We start from the raw sequence: 14,369 nt of genomic DNA on the forward strand, positions 1-14,369 counted from the left end.
AACTGTTTTTTCTAATCTCTATACATTTGAACTGTCGCTATAATCCAAATGATTACCCTATTATCCAAGTGGTTAAGTGGACTCACTCACAACAGCAGACTGAATTGTCCGGACAATAATCATGATATTTCCAATCGTTCCCTTCATCAGAGTCAAGCACATATTTTAGTCTGCTTCACTGGTTGAGATATTTGTCTTGGTCCCAACAGATTGGCGGTGAAAGAAGTTTTAATTGGCAATGCTTCCTTGCTTGAGTGTTGGAGGAGAGACGATCGATAAAACTCACAATTTTCTCTATTGAATACATCGCTAGAAGCCAGTTATCTTTATCTTAGCATAAAGAATAACAGAAGTTGCTCTCTCAATATGTATCTGCTTGTTGCTTGGGTAACTTCGGACATTCACGATGCACATAAGCACTCCCAGGTTTTGTTTTGATTTCTTATTTTTCTCAACTTTACTCTACTTACTTTTTTTAATGCGAAAAACCATGGATTAGTTGTGATGATTAGAATTATACAGACCCAATATTTGGTGTGCATGGTGTCTATCAATCTTCCCATTAATTATGTACTGATGTGGTGGAGAAGCTCAGTCACAAGTAAGAAAATACTAGAAGAAGAAATATATGAACTAAGCGCAAAGACGTATTTCTTTCTATTCCAACATGATGCATATTAAAACAGATTTGACACAGCAGAAGAAAGAGCACAACTCACTGTGCGTGAGACACACTTTGCGCTCGAACTAGACGGCTACATCGTGCTGTGGGTTTAACTCTGCCACATTCTTCAGAAGCAACACGACACAAACACCTCGGTCACGTGGACCTTCTGAGAGGACTGCACAACAAACACGCACAACTCGTGCATAATCAGTATGTGCATTTCACTCGCACACGCACACACACACACACACACACACACAGCCACTCCTTCTCTCGGTCCCTTTGTCTTGTCGTATCAGGAGCCAGCTCCTCTCTGTGTTCCCTAAAGCGTGAATCTCTTGCTGGTGTGTCCACCCACCATGTCTAACAGTGATTGATGCTCCACAGACGCACTCTCCGACAAACTCTGTGCGTGCGAGTGTTGGTGTGTGTGCACTCCTATGTTTGACCTTCAAATAACCCTCCATCCAAACAACCCCCCCATTACCACCACCGCCATCACCTCCCAGCCTCCCTGTTTGTGCCTCCATCTTGGCCCTTCTGTCCGATACCACGATTAACATGGTGGAGTGGGTCAGTGCCGCAAAGGCCACCTGGGAGGGAGTTGGGACTGTAGAGCTGGGGGTGGGTGAGGTGGATGAGGTGAGGGCTGTTAGCATGCTCTGCACAGACTGCTAATTGGCTGCTGTATACCCTGCGGAGAGGGTGGAACAAAAGGGAGGGAAGGGTGGAGGAAGAGGTGGGAGTACAATGATGGAGAGAGTAGCTAAGATAAGGCCGGAGCAAAGCGAGAGTAAGACTGTGATTTATGCTGGAATAGAGGTGTGATGGCATGAGGGAGACGGGAAGATAAAAGGAAAGGGGGAGAGAGGGAGGGAGCAGATGGCTTGGGGGGGAGAAACGGATGACACGAGTGTGACAAAAAGAGAAGAAATCGACATCGCTGCATCCAGCTGCTGTTGAGTGTCGCAGAGAAGCAATCTGTCCCCTTTTTTAATGTTGCATTCTAGACACCGCGCCGTGCATTACTTATTTTCTAACAGCCCCCCAAAATACTTCCAATTATATTCCCCTTTCCAACCTTTAAAAACACTATCTGCGTTGCCCCCACCTCATCTGTCTCTACCCCACTTTTTTGCTCCCCCAAGCCAGTGATTTGTGGATTCTGTCACAGCTCGATCCTCTGTCTGATCCCCTTAGAGAGAGAGAGAGGTGGAGAAGGAGAGAAAGGGGAGATAAGACGCAGGGAGAGACGGAGAAACGAGAGAGAGGAGGAGAGGACATTAGGGTCTAGCCACCTCTGAATAATTACACGTCCACTTCCTCCATGCGCTGTCATCCTTTAGGTAGTGTGAAATGTAGGCCACCATACTAAAAATAAGCCAGACTGCCCGAGATGGTTTTGCTCTTCCTTCTTTATGAATGACTTCTCCATTCTGAAAAAACACCTGGTTAAACTCAAAAAGCTTTGGAAAAAAACACTTATTTATGATTCCACTTGGTCCAGCTGCACACAAACATCTGTACATGCGTGTCGGTGTCCTGAACTCTTTATGAACTTAGGAGAACACTTTGAGCGACTGTTTGGGTTTTGTTGGTGGACATTCTGCTCATCTATGGCTCGATTTGCCTTCCTTGTGTCTCGGTTTGAGTTGAGTTAGCTTTTTTATCGCCTCTTTGTATCTTAAGTTTGTTATTTACCGTTTTATTCTGACGGCCATTCGCTCGCGTCTCTGCACTTCCTGTTCTCCTCTCTTGTGTTTGGTGTCTTTACATTTTCCTGTGTCTCCTGCCCCTGTGATTGTCCACTATATCCACTATATCCACTATATCGTCTCTGCGTGTCCTTGTCTTCATCAGTTTGTCCTGTTATTACCTGAGTTAGGATTTTCCTTAAGGCTGTTTTTTGTTACTTTTTATCAAACAACCCTATTCCCTCAACCTGAAATTTGGGTCCGGCTCCATAATCTACGACAGTCGGACCATCATTTCACATTTTGCCCCAAACATGCAGACTTGATATTAATGTAATTTTGGAGTGTCGTCCAAAAAAATTATATGTTTGCATCCACTACTGAGTCGGGACACATGGAGTCACACAGTTCGTGCTGCTAATTATCCTCCCAGGTAAATGAAACCATTAAGGAAGAATAGGGAGTAATGAGGTGAGGTAATTAAAAGAGCACCAGTCAAACCTCAAACGGCGGAAAAAACAATGTAGAGAAACGTGATGGGGATATGGCTTTTGTTTTGTCTTTTGTCTTGTTTTGTCACAGGTCGGACGTTTCCGTCTGCCATTTCACGTCTCTTCAGAGGAGCGGAAGAGCGAGTGACAAATGAAGAGCAGACATTTTCTAAATCGTTATGAATTCTGTCTGTTTCTTTTGCACTTGTCCCCCCCCCCCCTGTTATGTTTATTTATTTATATTATATCAGTTTTGAGCACAGGTAGAAAATGTGAATGAAAATAGGTGGATGGAGAAGCTGGCACTGGCTTTAAGAGGCAAAAGACAGCTTTGGTGCCCCTAGTGGTTCCAGGTGGTATTGTTGTTTGGTCACTGTCGTAAAGACGGTGCAGTGGCAAGACCCTGCAGGACTTATCGCTCCTTTTCTTCATCTGCTTTTGTTCCTCCGTCAAATGGATTCCATTTCTCTTGTGAGGTTGAATTGTTTTTATAAATTCGGCTGTTCCACCGTCTGCCGTTTCCATCACGGGGGATAGATACCGGAGGATCTACCTTCTGTTGGTCACACAATGGGTGACAGTTCCTTTGAGCTGCAAATCGAGTCGCCATTTTTCTTCCCGGTGGCCAAGAGAATAGAATGGTGAAAACAAGGCTCATGTTTAAATGTGTATGGTGTCATCTGTCTTTTGCCTGTGCAATCCAAGTTTAAGCCAAAAGGTTGAAGATTCCCTCTTTAATAGAGCGACTGAACCGCACAGAGCCACTGTTTATTCTTGTTATACCCGTTCTTTTCCTGCCGCGTTCAGTCCGAATGTCCGCTGCGGAAACCATTTATCGCAGAGGCCTAACACACCCGTTGTCATAATTGTTAATTACACCTGGTCCTCCCCTGCAATCACATGTCAACGAGTCTTTTGTCCTCTTGTTCAGAGTTCTGTAGCGGGACTTTGCTCTTTGTTCGAAACAATTAACCTTCGACATAATTAATTTTCTCAGGTTCAAATTGCTCTAAGAAAAAGCTGAGCAGTTTCCTTTTTTTTAACCCACACTTTGCCAGCAACTATGAGTCACCGATGGCTGCCCGATGTCGCCATTTATCTCTTCGTAACCATACATCCTTGCATATTTGGGATTGGTGGCCCTTCTCTGTTGGTGATTTGGATTATGTTTTCCCTTCAAGCGGATGACAGGACACCTTCTTCACAGCCGAACCTTTGACTTCTTAGGGCAGCAGTGTTCCCCTGAAAGCCACTCCAATGAGCCGGTGTTTACACGACATCAGAAAAACCTCCGTAGGCAGGGCTGCTTTTGAAACTGACATCTAAGTTGTTACCCGTAAACGCACGTGTGCCGCGTCAACTTGGCAAAACATGTCGACACAATCCAACCGCACAAACTGAGCTCGGTGACCTGTTCCCGACCTTTCTGTGACCTTTGTTTGCCGGGGGACGCTTGTGACCGTCTTTTCCATCTTTCCGCTCATTTTCATTCATAAGGTTTTTTGAGCAGTCACTCCTGGGAGTCGCCCAGCACAAGCAGGGGGCAGCTCCTGGGTGGGAACGAGTGGAGGTTAAGTGACTTCCACTGTGGCCAAACTTTCACTGGCTCTGAAATTTCCTCTAAACATCAAATATATAAAATTCCACTTTTGCTCGCCACATCCCCCCACAACAGCGCGGCGAGTCAATAAGGAGGAGTAGTGACTTCATATGCCAAGGTCAGGACTTTGACATTTGTAACATGTTATTCAGACTGTTATTGGTGGAGACAGGCTGGGTGAAGTGTACCACCGCAGGGTGTGCTATAAAACACCCTTGCACTGAGCCACGTGTCTGCGCTACGTACACACACACACACACACACACACACACACACTATGCATCCACCCATTCACCATTTGTGAGGTACATGTTAGGACTTTTAGCAGATTAAAAAAACGAGTTAATATTTTTACTCACTGTCTCTGCTGCCTGGCGAACCTTAATGCTCGTCCTTAGTCCAAAACCAACATTAATATCATGTTAATTTAATAACCTCTCTCCTCAGTTGCTTTTATTTCAGCCTCAAAAACCATACAACAGTGTTTTCCATACACGTCCCATGCATGTAATGAAATGCATCAGCAGTTTTATGCTGCTTGACATTTCTCTCACTCTGCAGCCAGCACATGTAAGCTGTCCAGTGACATTTCACACACTTTGTGGAGGGATAGACGGAGACAGGAGAGAAAATAAAGAGCGAAAGCCAGGCGCGAGAGATGAGAGCGGGAGGAGGAGTGAGAGGAGACGAGGGCCGCGATGGAGACGTTTCACTTTCAGGCGTAAACACGAACAGACTATTCTTTATTTGAAGCTACTGCACTCTTCTCCGCCTCTCGTCCTTCTCACTCCCTCTTCCAAGTTTCACTCCCTTACTCCCACCGTGTTTCTCACCTCATCGTCACCCTATTGCTTCCATCTGTCGCACGCACACACACACACACACACACACACACACACATCCATCTTTCACACACGCGCGCACACAGCGTGCTGCCACATTGCACTTTCTCTCCAATATCTCTTCATTTTTGGAATCTTAGCTCCTTTACTTCAGCTCTCGCGCTCCGATTTTCTTTCCACTCTCACATGTTCGCCCTCGCCACCTCCAGTCCTCCTCCCCCCTCCGTCCCTCCTGTGCCGTGGTGAACGATTGAGATGCCACAGCGAATGACAGGTTGTGATTGAAAATCCTGTTTAGCAGTGTGTGTTTCCTCCTCCTGTTCCCCCCCCCCCACCAAAAAAGCGTCAGCGCTTGCACAGTGGCCAACGCTGGCCCCTCTTTGATCCCCCATAATGCATTGTGATGGCTCTGTCAGCGCTCACCCTGATCTCAGAGAAACTCTCTCTCTCTGCAACAAGCTAAGATCGATATCACCGTGTCGCCAGGGAACAGTCTTCTCCTCTTGTCTCCCTCCCCTCTCCGTCCGTCTGATTATCTCATTCCCCCACTATTCTTCAACATCTCTTTTCTTTTTCCCTCCACCGCTGTTATCTCTCTGTCACTTCCTGCAACCTTTTCCACCCTGTGCACGTCGTGCTGTCTCTCGCTATCTTGTCATCTGTCTGTCTGTGATTTATTTATTGTCTCTCTCTTCCACCTGCCCGCTCTTTTCTTGCCACGCACACACGCACAAGCAGGGACGCCTCAGTGCACATTGGATATGGTCTTATTATTAAAAATTAACAAATCCTCTGTCCCAGTGTTCCAGCAGCAACAGTGCTGTTTTCTGTTGTGCGACTGAGTTCAAATCAATTGTCCATGTGTGTGTTTACAGGTTGTTTCCCCCGCCCCCCCCCCCCGCCAACTACTACAACCTACTTGGAGCCAGCACAAATAACATTGGCCATTGTAGTAAGTGACTATTTTCAAACCATACAGTAGTCGTAGTTACACACTTGAATGTGAGTTGATACAACTGAGCACAGCAGACTGGAGGAGGCGCATGATTGACTTTTATATAATTCAAAGACACATCACATAATAAAACTATTATAATATAATAATGAAATTATACTTTACTCTGGCGTGTACAATTAAATAAAAGAAGTATATGTACTCAAGCACTGTACTTAAATATACGTTTGTGGGCCTAATATTTTACTTGAGTGTTTCCTAACTATGCTACCTTGTATTTTTACTCTGATGCATTTCAGGGGCTAAATATTGTATTTTTTGCTCCATTACATTTCTCAGAGAGGTAATGTAATGTTAGCAGTGCCTGCATATTGCCCCTTGTTATGTTTCAAAGGTTTATGAGTTGTTAGCAGTTCCCCAAAAGAATAACTTTGAATAACCAACTGTCTACTAGGGGCCAAAGGGGTAAAATTATCCAATATTTGAAGAAAAAATAAATCAAATAATAGGGAAAAGTCCATATGTGTATATGTATTTACAATATTCTCGTATTCCTCATCTCACAACTGCTCAGATTTACTTTGTGATTAGCCACTGGGCAAGTTTTTTTTCGCAGGGCGTTATAGGTATTTTACATGAATGCACTGGCACTTTTAAATCAACTAAATACTTCTTTCACCACTGCAAGAATGTACAGCTACAAACGTTAAAGACATGGCTGACACGTCTGAGTCCAGATATCACGTGCTAAAGACGGTCACATATGTTATGCACGTTCCACGCTGATATAAAAAAAAAACTTGAATGAACTTCATGAAAATGTGAAAACGCATCTATTTCCACCTAATATATACAAGTTATAAGGACAGAAGGGCAGCAGGAACGGCATCTGCTCCTTTGTTTGAGGAGGAACGGGAGGAGCACTGCCAGAGCCCTACAAAATGACCAAGCTCCATACATATAATATGAGTATGTATATTTGATAGATATGGTGTTTCTCATTCAATGTCAGTGTGATTCATGTTCTGTCTTCTCGAGAGCGCGATACAGAACAACAGCGTTGCACAGTGTTTCAGAGCAGATGTGCCCTGAGCTCCCTGAGCAGCAATAAGGCAAACATACAAAGCAATGACATCACCGCCGCCATTAATCAAGTTAATTTTGATTGCCTCTTTCCCTCAGAGGTGTCTGGATTCAAGAGTGTTTTTCTGAAAAAATTAGAATTAATCACAACATGGACAAATTGGCAGCATCGCAGCGCGTCAGTGTGTCAGGTGTGAACACAAGGTCGCTTCCAGCCGCTCATTATCCCGACAGCGTCCGGACCCAGATCAGTTCAATGTGACGTATAGATGATGCATTGATTTGTCCTTGCGTTGTGAATCTAGTAATTGGCAGGCTGGGATCGCAGCAGTGTGGTGCAACATATGGCGAGAGGGTTGGAATGAGGACGGCTTCGCCCCCTGCCCACTGGGTTGAATGACATCCAACAGGGGGGATTGTGTTAATGTTTGTGGATTAATGATTCAATTAAGACAAAAATATGACTGTGGGTGTGTGTGTGTGTGTGTGACAGTGAGAAAGAGAATGGGAGAGTGGGATCACTTCTCTCCTTCCGCTGCCTTTACATATATGTTATCTGTCACTTACGCAGCAGTGTACTGGCAGTGGTATACGGTTTCACTTTGTTACATGACAATCTCACCTTGTCTTACACACACACACACACACACACACACACACACATGATTGATGTAACTACTCTAGTGTCCATGTCACTACTGAACAAAATCCAATATTGCTTCTTAAAAGCAGAGAAATACAGAAACAGCAAAGTTCGTTTTTTTTTTGACGTTTGAAGTCTCTTTTGGCCACATTGCAGCAGCAACCTTTTACTGTAATACAGCTTATTAATCATTCCCACAGTCCTTACATTAAACTTAATGTTTTTGTGATACTGAAGTGTCCAAGGAAAATGCAGTGAAATAAGTAACTAGCTGAGGAACATTATTTTAAGTTATTTTTTATTTCTATTTGATGCCACGCTTAACGCTGAGAATCAGTTTTTTTCTAATATTCACAGAGATGATTGTTCTGATTCTCAAAATGGTAGATACGACTCCTTCCTCCCATGCAGGCCTCCGTCTCAACGCTGTTATCTCCCCACAGGTGAACGACGGAGGGCAGTGAGACTGCACACAGCACATCTCCCTGTGAGGCTTTTTAATGGGACTAATGTGATCGGACGTAGGAGCTGCAGTTCTCATGTGCGTCTGCACACAGGTTAGTGATATGGAAATGAGCCACACAGTTAGTCACCCGGTTTGCCTTGCAGTCTCGTCTGTTTGGCCTCTCTCCTGTCTGTCCACATGTCTGCCTCTCCTCTCAGCCTGCACAGGTCTTTGTTGTGTGTGTGTGTGTGTGTGTGTGTGTCCGTGTGTGTCCGTGTGTGTCCGTGTGTGTGTGTGTGTGTGTGTGTCCGTGTGTGTGTGTCCGTGTGTGTGTGTGTGTGTGTGTGTGTGTGCGCGTGTGTGCGTGTGCGTGTGTGTGTATTAAAAGCAGACTGCTGGTCGGTGCTCTCTAAACCCCCATGGCCGTCACACACCACATCGGCTGTCATAACAGACCTGACTCTCCCTCTGAGGCTCGCGCATGGTTGAGTGGGATTAGGTTAAACACGCTCTCTGAAGTGACGTGATGTGATGTGGCATCGTACGTTGTACGCACGCGCGCGTGACCAGAAAGGAAAAAAGAGGGAGAATGTACTGTATGTGTCATTTTCATGAGTTGTCATTGTTCGTGCCGTGTGCAGGCAGGAGTTTGTGTGTTTGTGACTCTTGAGTTGTGTAGGGCACATTGCGGTTCCTTGTTCTTCTATATGTGTGTGTGTGTGTGTGTGTGTGTGTGTGCCAAAGACTTCCATGCTGATTTCCAAGACCTCCAGCTTTCCGTTGTAAGACTGATTTTAATCAGATATGTTACACTATCATTTGGCTTAGCTTGGACACGCACGCACGCACGCACGCACGCACGCACACACACACACACACACACACACACACACACACACACACTCACGCAGCTCAGACACTTGTCCTTTAGTGATAACTACCGTCTATTAAAGCTATTTAGGAGAAACCTTCGCTGACACAAGGATACATCGTTATCAAAGGCAAATCCTCCTCGGTTACTTGATATTGGATTTCCCTTGTGAAGCTGTGCTAATGAGTCAGTCATGTCCTGTGAAAACCTGGCACCTTTGATCTCGCTCTAACAGGTCATTTGCCAATCTTCCGACTAAAGCGCTCCGCGACAGCGGGACCAAGCCTTACGCTGAGCGACGCAGTCTATTTGCCCAAAGGGAGGAAAATTGAAACGAAAAACAACCAGTGTCTCGTCTCTTAAGCTCCTTCGTGGAGATACAATGTCCTTCCCGTAATCTGATGCCATCTTCAAGCTTGTAGCCGTGAGACTGCGCTTGTACGAGATTGCTGGTTTGATTATAGAAAATTGCTCCGGTTGACAGGGAACATGACAGGACACGTGTACAGATTCTAAGGGTAGAGCGGAGCGAAAGATAAATAAATAAGTGGAGCGACGGGATGGGTAATCACCAGGAGACATTGCTGTCGCGCTGAGGTGGTTTTGTGCTTGATAGTTTCTTCAATGTGCTTTTTTATAATTTAGATTACACACACAAACAATCACCTGCTCAATGGTAACCCAACTTGAGTCATTAGAGAGTTAACACAAAATGAGTTGACCCGGTACGCATGGGCAGAAAACTACCCACCACCAGGAGTTGTTTTGACCCATTGTCATCAGAACTTTTATTTCACAGTTTGGTTATTTACCCAAATTAATAAAGGTGGTACTGTGACAAACTGGCTCTTCTCAACGACAGTATGTGTACCATCCTTTGCAGTTTTGCACAGCACATGCACAATATTTAAACAGCACATCATTCTTTTATGGCCGTTTTAAAGGTTCCCTGTTGAGTTGTTGACCTCTACCAGCACTACGGTGCTGTTTCCCTGAGAGCAGGTCCCTGTTTCACAGGGCGTACACGTACTGATTCGTACTGCACCACAAGTGGTGGAAATGTGCAAACAAAGATAGGGAAGAATAAAGTCTGCAAGCCAGTTAACATGGACGTTAACAGCTCTGGATTAAAAATACACTTCGGAAGAAGGACACGTCTGTTTGGCTGCAAGGAGTCTCGGTCTGAATTTTGGCGCGTGCAAATCAATGTAAATCTAACTGATTCCAAGAAAACTCAACAGGGATTACTTAAGGTTAATCTTGAACTTGTTGTTTCCGCTGCCTTCACTCTCCACAACTTCTCTAGCTCCTCATTCAGCCCTTGGTAAGGTTTCGAGGTTCCAGGGTTTCCATCTTCTTGATGTTGCTGTCGCGAGGGATTCGTCTGTCACTAATGCCTGCTTCTGAACACCAGAATGTCCACAATGTCCGGTTGGTTAGCCATCAACCGGTTTTCTCACTCTGGAAGTCCCGTAGGATTTTAGCTCGGCCTTTCTCAGACACCTCATGAACTTAGAATTGTAATACTTACTACAATGACCATGCTTACTGTAAATGTATTTTTCCCCTGGCATACTTTTGCTCTCTGTCTCCCGCCCTCATCCTCTGCATCTCCCGCCCTTGTAGTCGGCACAAGTGCTATTGGCCTGGCGCTTTAACCTGGAAACCGCTTAGTCCTCTGTGAGAGGGGTTATGCCTCATTACGACTGAATAACAGAGCCAAAATGGAGCCTGTTCCCTCCCAGTCGCTCCATAACAGTGACAACATCAGCGAGCTTGCAGCAGTCGAGGCTAATCCTGGACATTTAATGTACAGCGAAGCACTGCACCTCGCACAGGGGCTCAGCAGCGGCTCATATCAGTATCCAACACACACGCACACACGCGCGCACACACAATCACACACACACACACACACACACACAATCACACACACACACGTACATTCACACACTTTCCACATCCATGGAAATCCACATTAATACCACCCCCTGCTTGCTCACACAGTGGTGCCCAGAATAATAAAAAAAACATTGACAGTCTTTGCTCACGCACACCCACACACACCCACACACACACACACACACACCTTCCCTGCACTGTGTTTTTAAGGTCAAATGCTTAAAAATGTGTCAATCCATATCGGTCGAACCTGGGGCTGGCCAGAGGCGGACGAGGTGACACACAACAAACCTCCCACAGCCTCTCTTGACGTCTCCAATATAGCGTCTCAACGAACACACACACAAAGTGTACACCATAACAATGTCTTGCCAATGTGCACCGTCATTTGTCTCTATTGGGCTGCAATTTCTAAGTTGTCCATCAATAATGGCTGTGCGTGCGTGCGTGCGTGCGTGTGTGCGTGCGTGCGTGTGTGTGTGTGGGCGTGCGTGCAGGGGAGGGGGCTGTCATGATTGCTTGATGCGTGGGGCTACAGAGGCAGGTCTGGTGTCCTTCAAACGACTTACAGAAAACATCCCCCGCACCGCACTGGATCAATGAACCCACACACACAAACACACATTTCGACACATATGCCTGAAGACACACTGCAATCCCTCACGCATGCTGCGTATGTTTGTCACCACAAACGTCTTCTGCTGCACCTTCCAGGGTCTGTTGTAAGAAAAAAAATTACAAGAGACCCTGTTCATTTTCCACATGAGCGCCATCACGGGGTCATGTAACGTTCATGTTGTCCGAGACTAAGTGTCCGCCGCGCCACTTTGTGCTTGGTGCTAATTTTCATTGTGGCCGTGTCGGCTGACTTCAGCGTTTCGCTCAAAGCAGCCCTGTGCATTAAAGGCAGCTCCATGATGTCTTGTGAACTGACCGGAGAAGAATATCAGAAGAAAAAGCAGTTGGCCGCAAAAAAACACAAATGAATTAATCTGTAATAATAATTGAGTGAATCAGAAAATAAAATCCCAGACATAAATTGGTGCTGTTTTGTACATAATAGGCATTTCAACTTACAGTATTTACTCCTGTGTTTCTAAAGACCGGCTTCTCTGTTTGTCCTTGAGTCAATATTTCTGTCAGAACGCCTATCGTATGTGCCCACTTTAAAAGCCGTTCCGACTGTGTCTGCCTGTGTCTTGTTCGTAGTCATTGTTTTTGGCGGCTCGCTAAAACTGTAATCTGCCGCTGCCCTGGTTTACTAATAAGCCTATTCCGGATATTTCCCTTCTGTGAGAGCCGGTTGACTTTCGTCAGTCGTGACACATCTTCACAGAACTGAGATGAATAGAGCGGGTCCATCCGTGTGCCTTCAGTCGCTGGAGTGACTTAATGTCCTGAATGTTTGTTTAAAAATCTGTATTTATAGGTTTGTATTTTATTCTGTTGCAATGCCGTGTCCTCTCTTCATTTTAATCATAATAGTTTTATTTATTTTTATATGAAATTAGGTAAAGCATTACTTTATTAGTTCTACTGACTGCTCACAGTTTTCATCTTTGTTTTTCTCGCCGTATTCTTCATCACTGCGCCCGCCCGTCTTGTCCCCGCGGCTCCGACAGTTTGCTTTCGACTCATTGCAACTCGACTCTTGAACTCCTGGAACCACCAAAAGGAACATCAGGTCTATTTGGTGTAGCTCTGTGATCATCTTCTGCGGCGGCTTTAGAGTTCAGTGGGAAAATGTGGGATCAGGCGGCCCCGTCTGCGGACACTCGGGCTATGATTTACAGAATGAAAGGGAGTAAGAGGGCGGAGAAGGGCAGAAAGAAAGAAAAAAAGTGGAGAGAGTGACAGAGAGGGACCTCGAGGGAAGCGGGGCTGTGAGCAGAAAGAGGGCAGAAGATAAGAGGAGATTGGCGGCTAAGGAGAGGGAACCGGAGAAGGGAAGGCTGAGACCGGAGAAGAGACTGCGAAGCGCCGCAGAATTATCAGCCACATTTGCACCAGATTTACCAACAACAATCTGTATGTCTCTTGAGACTGGTACAGCTGTCTATCTGGCTTCTAGTGTTGTTTCCACCTTCGGAGAAGGTTTCAAATCCCTTTTTGAAACTCAAAATTCAAGACGGGTATCACAAACCACTTCCAAAGAGAGAGAGACTTTTCTGTGACGTGACAAACCATCAAGAGAAATGCAGATAACCGCAACTCCGACGAATCTGGGACCAAGGAACTTTCCGTGGGTGTTTTGGATGTCAATAGTTGGAGTGGAGGAGGGGGTTAGAGAGATAGTTTGGCCCGAGGGGGGAGAGAAAGAGTTTGAAATTGACGCAGAGGAGGGAAATGTATACTCATAGTTCTCCTCTGTCGGACAGTAATTTATTATTTCAAGGCTCGTGTGAAGGTTTTGGAGAAAGGAACTAGGACCCAGAGGAAGAAACTCAAGTCAAACTTATATAAAAGGGTCCAAAATATTCAAAATGACATGAAATGAAAAGGGTTGAAATGGGAGAAAGAGGAAACAGAGATTGGGAGAAGGAGATTACTAAACCAGCTCATCGTGTCGGGGTGAGTGAACGGGGTTGGCGTGGAGTCTAACAGCAAAACAGAAGTGCAGTGTGACTTACTGCCCATAAGAAAACCATATGAGCTGGTACGATAAACAGTTCCCTCCCTCAGTCAGAGTCATCTCAGCTTTTCTGAGCATGGATTTATAAAAGAAACGACTGTATTTGCTCTTCTGCACTGGCGTCAACCCCACGTTCTGGGTGGCTGCTACTTGTTTACAGTTACATTTAAGGCGAACGGGCGCTGGCATCGCATCACACACTGGCATCTGGGCTGATGTATTGCCAGCTGCCAAGTCTGGCTCAACACATCCCCGCATGTGATCCCATGAAATGTGTTACTCCGCGATACTAAATCTGGTCGGACGAGGCCGGGGCGGTTGGGGGTCAGTCAGAGGCCACGGCGGCCATCAGAAGGTCGCGCGAGGTCAATTCTGGTCCCCGTGAGCGATATAGGTAAAAAAACAAAAAAACGAAGAGACGCGCGGCAATACTCCTGTCAGTCATTCAGACGTTAAGGTTAAAAAACTACAGCTGCATTATTTGACAAGTTGGCCACCTGATGTACAGACTGTACAGTACGTTTATGGTTGACTGCCTGTTTTC

The 14,369-nt window shown here is 45.6% G+C and overlaps 2 protein-coding genes across 2 annotated transcripts in view; one reads left to right on the plus strand and one right to left on the minus strand.

Annotated features, from left to right (window-relative positions):
- The window catches only part of ccdc97 (coiled-coil domain containing 97), a 167,884-nt gene that overhangs the window by 35,340 nt on the left and 118,175 nt on the right, over window positions 1-14,369 (plus strand). The window contains exon 2 of the mRNA XM_035614003.2: window positions 8,419-8,532. The gene's annotated coding sequence lies outside the window, so the exon portion shown is untranslated. The remainder of the gene's footprint in view (window positions 1-8,418; window positions 8,533-14,369) is intronic.
- Window positions 1-14,369, minus strand: part of LOC118288187 (protein shisa-8) — a 79,258-nt gene that overhangs the window by 21,215 nt on the left and 43,674 nt on the right. The window lies entirely within an intron of this gene.

This window comes from Scophthalmus maximus, chromosome 17 (assembly GCF_022379125.1).
Source record: "Scophthalmus maximus strain ysfricsl-2021 chromosome 17, ASM2237912v1, whole genome shotgun sequence".
In the NCBI taxonomy this organism is placed as follows: domain Eukaryota; kingdom Metazoa; phylum Chordata; class Actinopteri; order Pleuronectiformes; family Scophthalmidae; genus Scophthalmus; species Scophthalmus maximus.